Source organism: Saccostrea cucullata, unplaced genomic scaffold, assembly GCF_032062105.1.
Source record: "Saccostrea cucullata isolate Sc308-1 unplaced genomic scaffold, CSIRO_AGI_Scuc_v1 ctg3941, whole genome shotgun sequence".
In the NCBI taxonomy this organism is placed as follows: Eukaryota; Metazoa; Mollusca; class Bivalvia; order Ostreida; family Ostreidae; genus Saccostrea; species Saccostrea cuccullata.
Window position 1 is genome coordinate 49,538 of NW_026939198.1, and position 8,997 is coordinate 58,534.

Below are 8,997 nucleotides of genomic sequence, written 5' to 3' on the forward strand. Positions count from 1 at the left end.
TTTCCGCCATTTTTCACACATCTTCTTAACTTTCTTCTCATGTGAGCGATCTTTGCATCACAATAAGATTTCCCGTCCTGGGTTTCGCTGAAATCGTATCTTTTTGCATCAATTCCTTAAAAAAAAAATTTGAAAAAGCATCAAATTCTATCCAATCAAAATGTACTTATATGTACTAGTATGACTTAAAGTTACATGTACTGACCCCATGATCATGAAAGATCTTTTACGCTTATCAAAATCGTCATGCTGTACTTAAATTTTGTGGAAGCCAATTAGGTCAAAATCAAAATATGGTTCAATATTGATTCACAGAAGTGTTGATATTTGCAAGTTTTGAGATTAATTCAATAATCAATAAACATTTTACAGCGATTCAAAATTGACTTAAGTTGAAGTCTGCTTCTTGATCATTGGGTCTGGTCTCTTGAACATGAAAAATAATTTAAATTAATGCCTCGTTCTTTGTTCTAATATTATAAACCTAGAAATATGCCCATAAGACATGAATGCCCCGCCGAGGATATATTAGTAAAGCAACATAAATTGTATATGTATAAAATTTTATCAGTTTGGTTCAGGTAAGGCTACTAGGGAATAAAAATGTATGTCAGATCCAGCATCCAAAACAAGTCTGGCAGTGTTCTACCCTAGATGCATCATCCATGCAAGTTTGGTCTGGGTAGGGCTTATGGTTACTTGGAAATGGACCTGCTCCAAAAACTTTAATCTGGTCACTCATCTGGAAAATGTAGGTCAGATCCAGCATCCGAAGCAAGTCTGGTAGTGTTCATTCCTAGATGCATCATCCGTGCAATTTTGTATCAACATGTATCAACATGTGAAGTTTGTTAACACCATCTTGAATGGTATGTTTCAAACTTAGCTAAACACTAATTTAAGAAAAGTGAGGTCAAGGTCAAAGGAAAGGTCAAAGTCAAAAAATGTTGATGCAGTTGCATAGCTCTCATCAATTTCTATCAGCATATGGAGTAAGAAATTGATGAGAGCTATGCAACATTTATATTTTCATTAATCAGCATATGAAGTTTTCATTAATCAGCATATGAAGTTTAATGAAAATATCTTTGATAGTTTCTCTGAAACGTAGCTTTGAACAGAGCTAAACGCAAAGTGTGACGAAAGGATGGAAGGACAGAAGGCGGACATGACAAACACTATATGCCCCGACCATATTTATGGCGGGGCATAAAAAGTGTACATTGATATTCTTTTCTGTTCTGGTTTGTTTATTTCTTTCCCAATCAGTCTGTTACTTGCCACATTTTTAATTTCTGGATTAAAGCTTCTCAATTTTATCAAATCTTTTTTCTAACTTTTACTGGTTAAGTCCATTGAAATCTCAATCTTAGATAAGAGATACACGATGGGAAATGTAGAAATGTGATAAAGATTCTGTAAAAGTTTCTGTGATTATCTTGTAAACACTTTCATTTCAGGAAGTACCACTATACATGCATGCACTGCTTTTTGTAATAATTACAAAACGTGATATTGCATGTATTGTTCAGTCGTACAGAAATTTGATATTGTACAGCAAATAAAAAAATACGAATGCCATATCCATATAAAGCCAAACATCAAATTTGAAATCAATCAATACATTCATTTGGAGCTGAGATCTTGGGTGACCAAATTCAGACAGACAGATAGATAGAACAGGTGATTTTAATAAACTACCCATTTGCCGAGTAATGTATAATTTGAGAATGTTACCTGTATTTTGAGATATTCCTGGTAAGCAACACCACAAATTACTGCAATGATAGCAACCTGCATTGTCACTGCGCACAAATGTTGTAGTGATTTCTGACTGCTGTATCTTGAGTGTCAACAAAACATGTTGCAGCATACATGCTACACTGTACCAATCTAGCTTCGCAGTATCCATAACATGAACATAGGTGCTGTGCTGAAAGGAACAGATGAACAGTCAGACAAACTAAGATAAAATATATATGTACCTTTAAAGCCATATATGGCGTATGTACAATGAAAATTATTAAGACTAAAATTATTAGAACTTATTATTTGTATCATTACTTTATATAAAGATGGAACTTTTCCGTAAATTACAAAATCTAAGTCAATTGCGTTATAAAGATATCACAATTTAATTTGGATTCTCGGAATTTTCTCCGACATGGAAAAAAATACAAAAGATTTAAATAACACATTACAGAGAAGATAAAATCGTATTATTAGTTGAAACGAGGTGTTTTCCGTGTTCAGAATTGTATGAAAAGTTTTAATTTAAATGTATTAACTATATTTCTTCACTAAATTCTGTATCATTTAAAATTATATTTTTTGATCAGTTACGCCATATATGGCTTTAAATTATCTGCAGTATCTTTGAAAACACACACAACTACATGGCAGTTGAGACCCTTCTGTGCAAACCATTCACTCTGTTTCTTTATATACATTAAAGGTAAGAATTTCATGGCCCATTCCATAATCAGGATGACCTCTCCTTCTTTTAAATTCTCCAAGAAATTTAATCTGCATGAATCTTGTGCAACTGCTCTTACAATATGACTTTTCCAGTCACCGATATTCTTTGTTGTCATCCTTATATCGTAAATAAGCTCTTCCTTTTTCTCAACTGATAAATCTGTGAAAAGAAAATTGATTTTAGTAAAACAAACAGAACTCCATTTTAAAATATAGTTATCTTATACATGTATAAAAAACCTACTGAATTGCATGTTTTAGTGAAATAGATATTATTTTGGATGACATATTAGGATACTTTATCAGCAATTTATGATTGTTCTGGTTTCTCGTGCTTATGCTTGCTAAATTTTGACACTATTATTAGTTTCCTTTGTTTTAATTATGTCTTTGTTGTGATTTTTTAAACAAGGAAGTATGGAATCCGGATAGGGCCAAGCAGCTCATTATCGCACCATCGAGCATCAAAAGTTCAAAAGAGTGATAATGCGATGGGGGCAAAAACGATAAAATGGTGGTGTGATAACGATGAAGAAATGATACGACAGCGCGATGACGATGATGTTATGGCACGATAATGCGATGACGATGGTATCTCTTCATCACATTATCAACGTAAACCTCGATGGTGCGATAGTGAACTGCGTGGCCCTATCCAGATTCTATAAGAAAGCTATTGCACAATGACTAGCAAAGCAAAACTAACCTCTGAAACAGTGTAACAAATTTGAATACAACACAGTGAATATTTACCATTATTTTCAGAAACCAGGGATTGCAAACTGGTTACAGCTTCATCCAAATCATTACATCTTTGCAAAGCACATCATGCTCATGGGTGCAGCTCTGACACAGGTTTAAGTTGGTACCATCACTCAAAGTATAACTTAAGCAGTGATCTGCACAGGAGTTTTCTTTCTGAATATGAAGCTTGTACTCTGATTTGATAAAAAGCTTACTGGACTGCAACTTTTCCTTACATTCCTTAAGTTCATTGCTTTGATAGAGGTTGCTTTTCTCAATTTCCCCTATAATTCCAAGTAGGGTTTCAAATGCAGAATTTCCATCAGTAGCTATATTGTCAAGACCCTTCAAGTTAGTTCTTTTGGAGGCTGGACACTCACTCAGTATTTTATACAATGATGATTTGGACAGTGGTTCAAAATCAGTTTCTTCACAGTATGCTAGATAGGTATCTACCAATGTCGAATGGTAAGCAGTTCTCACTACATTTGGAATTGTAATAGATAACCCTGTACTCATTGTCATGTTTTTGTTCCAAAAGCAGTAACCTACAAAGGAAAACAAATTGTATTTTAAGTTCTGTTCATACAGAATACTTCTTCACACAAAACTTTTCATTCAGCACTGAAACTATGTATAAATTCTTTGTAGGGTTAAGTTTGATATGACTACATACATGTTTTTTTAATCTTGAATAGTTGGGGCAAGTATAGACATAATAATAATAGTCATACAGCTCAGAATTTCACAAAACAATTTGTATTTACCTGGTGAAATGTTGGATCAAAAAAGAAATCCAGGGCATGATCAAGCTTTTCCGTGCTCGTCTTTTAAATGGCTCTCCCTTTGTTATATTAGTTCCTGTGAGTAAATTATCAAAAGATCTTAGTGAATGTGACTTCTCCAAATACTAGAGAAAACAGTTTTAACTGAACCTGAGTCGCTTATCTTGAAATAATAAGGAACTTATTTCATTTTGTAATACAAGACAAATGTGAGTTATTAGGAACAGGCTAAACTATGCATAAAATGAAATATGATCTTTCATGGAAAACATAACCTTAACAATGGTTAAAAGGGTTTTATATATAACTTAGCCTAATTCAAATTAGCTATAAGTCATCAAGTTAGATAAGGCAAACCAAAGTTCATATTATCATTATGGGTTTTGAAGTGTTAGTCTGTCAAAAACAAGTCAAAACAGAAATGGTACGTGTGTGATCCAACTCTTTGTGGTAGGTACAATGTATAAAATAATAAATATATTTTGAACAGTGAACACCATACCTGCGCCAAATTGAGATGAATGCTTCCGCGCTTGATCAATAGCATGAACTGTCAAACCTGGTATCATTTGCTGTAATTCTGACTTAGTGTGGGAATTACATATCATTGACAAAAGCTGTTTCTTCATCCCTCTGTCTGTGCTCTCCACGTACAAATTTTCAATCAGATCATAAAGAACAGTATCATTAGATGGAGCAGTCTCCCTTTCACTTATCAATTTCAACAGTTTTTTTTACTTTGTCCTGGGGCAATAGCTGAAATTTAAAAATATAGATATATATTTTAAATGTATGATACAGAGAGTTGATGTGTTATTCATGTTGGGAAATTAAAAAAAAAGTTTCCTTGAATTCCATTCAGTGGTGTGGGATAAGTAACAGATAAGAGATGGGTCCCCCTTTGTACCAGAAGGAACACAGAAGGTACCAGAAAGAAGTATGGATGAATACCCTTACTCTTCAAGATGTCAGAACATGATTATGAGTTTATGAACCCTTAGTAAAGTGATCGTTTGATTACAAATACCAAGTTTGTTTATAGTATTACCATTTAAGAGAAGATCTACAGTTTTGGCAGCTTTTCTTTTGACACATCGAAGTGAGGATGGTTCCAAGACTCTAACTCTTTTCGTACTTGAAATTTAAGAGGGCTTATTTGTCCATGACCTAAGACATTTAGGGCGCCATTCAAAGTAGACAAGTCTAATTCAGCATTTTCGTCACTCCAAGATGAAACTTTTGACAATGGTTGGGAATCAAATGACTAAAATAAAGAGTTAGATTAATAAAAACAATGTTTCAAACAAACCCATATTAATTATTAATCCATGAAAAATACTATGTTATCTGCAAAGTTTTATGAAAAAGTACAACAGAGTTTCAGAAGGATTTGTAATGAAAAATGCCTCTATTGTATACTTTGGACATTTTTTAAAAAGTCCAAAGAAACATAAACTCCCAAATAAGATTGTTATATGCCGTACTTTATATGGTGTCCTCACAAACAAAGTTTTAAGAAAGTCAGTTCAATAGTTTGCAATGAAATTTGCTTACAAACCGTGGTACAAATTTATAATACACGAGGTCTCAACAGCATTTACCTAGAATTTTTATCATTTGATATTTACAATAAGGCACAACTGTTTATTATTTTTCATTTTTAAAAGACTAAACTTACCATTTCTTCATCTGAGACATATTAAAGTGGCTGGGAAGTGTATTTCACAGATTTCAAGCAAGAAGTCTGGAAAAAATGACAAATAAGACATCAGCAAAAAAATTTATGAAGTGAACTGCATCTGTTAATTTTTTTTTAATCAATGTTTTAGGAATTGTGTGGTTCTTCTTACATTCATAAAAGAAGAAATATCATTTTAGTTAAAACTACATTATATCTAACATGATCTTTGCATGTACGACAAATTGTATTAATTATGTTGACTTAAAAACATTAATATAGAGTAATAAGAGAATCACATGCAAGTCTAATGATAGACATCCAGATAACTGGAATGGGTATCAGGCAGGTCTGCAGAAATAGATCAGGGAAGTCAAAGTGAAAGTAGCTTTAAATTGACGTTTTTCTTTTTTTTTTCAATTAGTAAAGTAAACACATATACAGGCTTTGCCCAACACTAAATCATGCTACTTACATTTTGTCTTGCCATATTGGTCTTCTTTGGAGGTAGATTTTGCAAAGGAAATATAAAAAAAAAATACTAAAGAATTCAATGTAACATGTATATGTATGTTACATTATACAATTATGGACTCTTATGGTTTGTTATTCAACAGAAAAGTATCAATACTGACCGAGGCAAAGATTATTTAGAGACTATAAATAGACTATATTTCATATTGCATTTTATTCAGCTCGGAAAAATGCCATATGTAAAAACTTCAAAATTAAATTGGTATCATTTACATTAGAGCTTTTTACTGGCAAGAGATTTTGTATTGCGATATATATATATTGCGATATTTTTTTACTGTATTCATTAAGATATGTATTGCAGTATTTTTAATGAAAATTACAATAGCATTTTCTAATTATATTAACTTTATTTCCATGCAGAATGTTAATAATTACGAAGGCTCAAGTGAGCTTTTTTATGATCAAAATTTGTCCGTTGTCCGACATTGTTATATTGATTGGTCACACGACTTTAAGACGTGTGTAGGAATGAAAGTAACGAATTGTGTCTCCATTGCATCAGAAATTATAAACTCTGTTCAACACTTGGCACTGCTTCACTGTTATACATTTCCTAAATCATAACATATGTACATTTGTATGTAACAAAAAGCATACTAACATGTACATTTAGTTGGTTCTTTTTACTAAATGCTTTACGATTTTATTTAATGTCAATATAAGTTGCTATGATACATACCTTCAGTGGGTTGAGACAGCTTACTGATTTCATTAACAAGAGAACATGAATCCTGGGACAAGCATCTTAACATTCATAGCATATACCCGAAAGCCAGTAAATTCCAACCTGTTTTCCACAATGTTCAATCTCTCTAAAAGATATGCCTACATATACCTGTGTTCTATTCTTGTATTCCGTATGAAATATTAACCTGAATGTAAAGACTATCTGGATAATGTTACTTTTTTTGTTCTCCCATGGCAAGTTACTCACATTTAAAACAGGTTTGTCTATACATGTGTACCAATATACATATATGTATGAAAGAATTGAATCATTATTTCTATCAGAAACATTTGTCAATTTTCGCTAAAGAAAAAAGTTTTATATCTCTAAACTACACTTTCCTAACAAACACATGTCTTTTGAAAAATACAATTTTTTTTATTTAAAAGATTTTATCAATAAGAATTTTATGATATATGTACATGCACGTACAATGTACATGAATGTCTTGACACCATCAATGACAATAGACTTTAAAATTAGCTGAAGAATTCCTTTAATACTATTTTGACATTAATTCACATCGTTGCATTTTCTAAACTTACCACTGCCAACAGGAACTAGTGTGCCATATCTTCTCAGAATGTGCTCACTCCGATTTTATGATATGTTGTGTAAGTATATAAACATAAATGTATACAATGAAATAAGGAATAAATAAGCAATAGGTGAGTTACAATGAGTTGATACTCACCAAAGATTTGAGTCACCGGATCCCACAGGCCGTATAAACGTCTGGTCACTGTAAGGTGTTGGAGGTAACTAGTAAAAACTATTTACATGCTATTTATAAACATTTAAAGTATTCTGATCCCGATCATAAATACAACAGTTATCACTACATTCCTCCCCATCATATTTGAGAGGTCTTATACATATGATCATAAAAATATTTACATCTTTTAAAATATTAACTCATATAGGGCCTATATAAACTTAAAAAGAACATCAACGTGTCAAAATAAAAACATTTGAATACTTATTACACACGGACAATGAAATTGACAACAATCAGATGATCCGACTTTTTATCAGCACTGGTCATATGCAATAAATAATGATAAAAGATATTGTTAAACTTTAAATAATACTTTGTTGAATTTTTATCTGGAAATCGTCCAGTAGGAAATCATTTCCCAAATCTGAGAGATGGATGCCATCTCTTCTAAATAAATATATTTTTCTTGGTTCAATTTTACCATGTGTAATAATATTTTCAATTCCAATGAAATCACAAATTCCCCTGTTAATCATAGATTTTTCCTTTTCTCCCTCTTCCCAAATTCAACCCCCCCCCCCCCCCCCCCCCCCCAAGTAAGTATTGTAAATAGTTCTGAAAAAATAATTTTGCAATTTTGAAACTTTTGTCCAATTTCAATTAAATCATTTTGCATACTTGGTAATAGTTTACTTGAACATCTAAATTTAAAGTCATTTGAACCTAAATCTATAATAATAAAATCTGGCAGAGGAAACTTTGATGTACAAAAAGAAACAACATCCAATAAACTTTCCCATTTCATTCCTCTTATTCAATGCCAAAAAATATTTAATTTGTCTTTTCAAATTCAAGGTTTTCTACACGAATATCATTTGCTCTTTGAGCAGCCCAATGTACAATTGATGAACCTAAAATCCATACTACATTATTTTTTGTAAGTTTTAAAAAGAAGATCTGTACAGCTAGAAATATCTATAAGTTTGCTTAAAATTTTCCAGTGTAAAAGAGATGAAACATTAACTACTGGAAAAGGTATTTCACAATGAACACAATTTCACAATGAACAAGATGATCCCCTTAAAAAATAGATCCCTGGCAACAGCTGAACTGTTCATTGCTGTTAATGAATTTAATCAGGTTCTCAAACACTTGAATAATCTGTAAGAACAGGTAATACATAAATTCAGTCCAGATATGATCAAACTGTACAGGGATATTATTGTTATGCCGATTTTCCACATGCATATCTAAAAAGTGTTTCTTGCCAAAGTTAATTTTGCATGTCGGGCAGCATGTGGAGGGATACGCATACCATGGCAAATGGTCT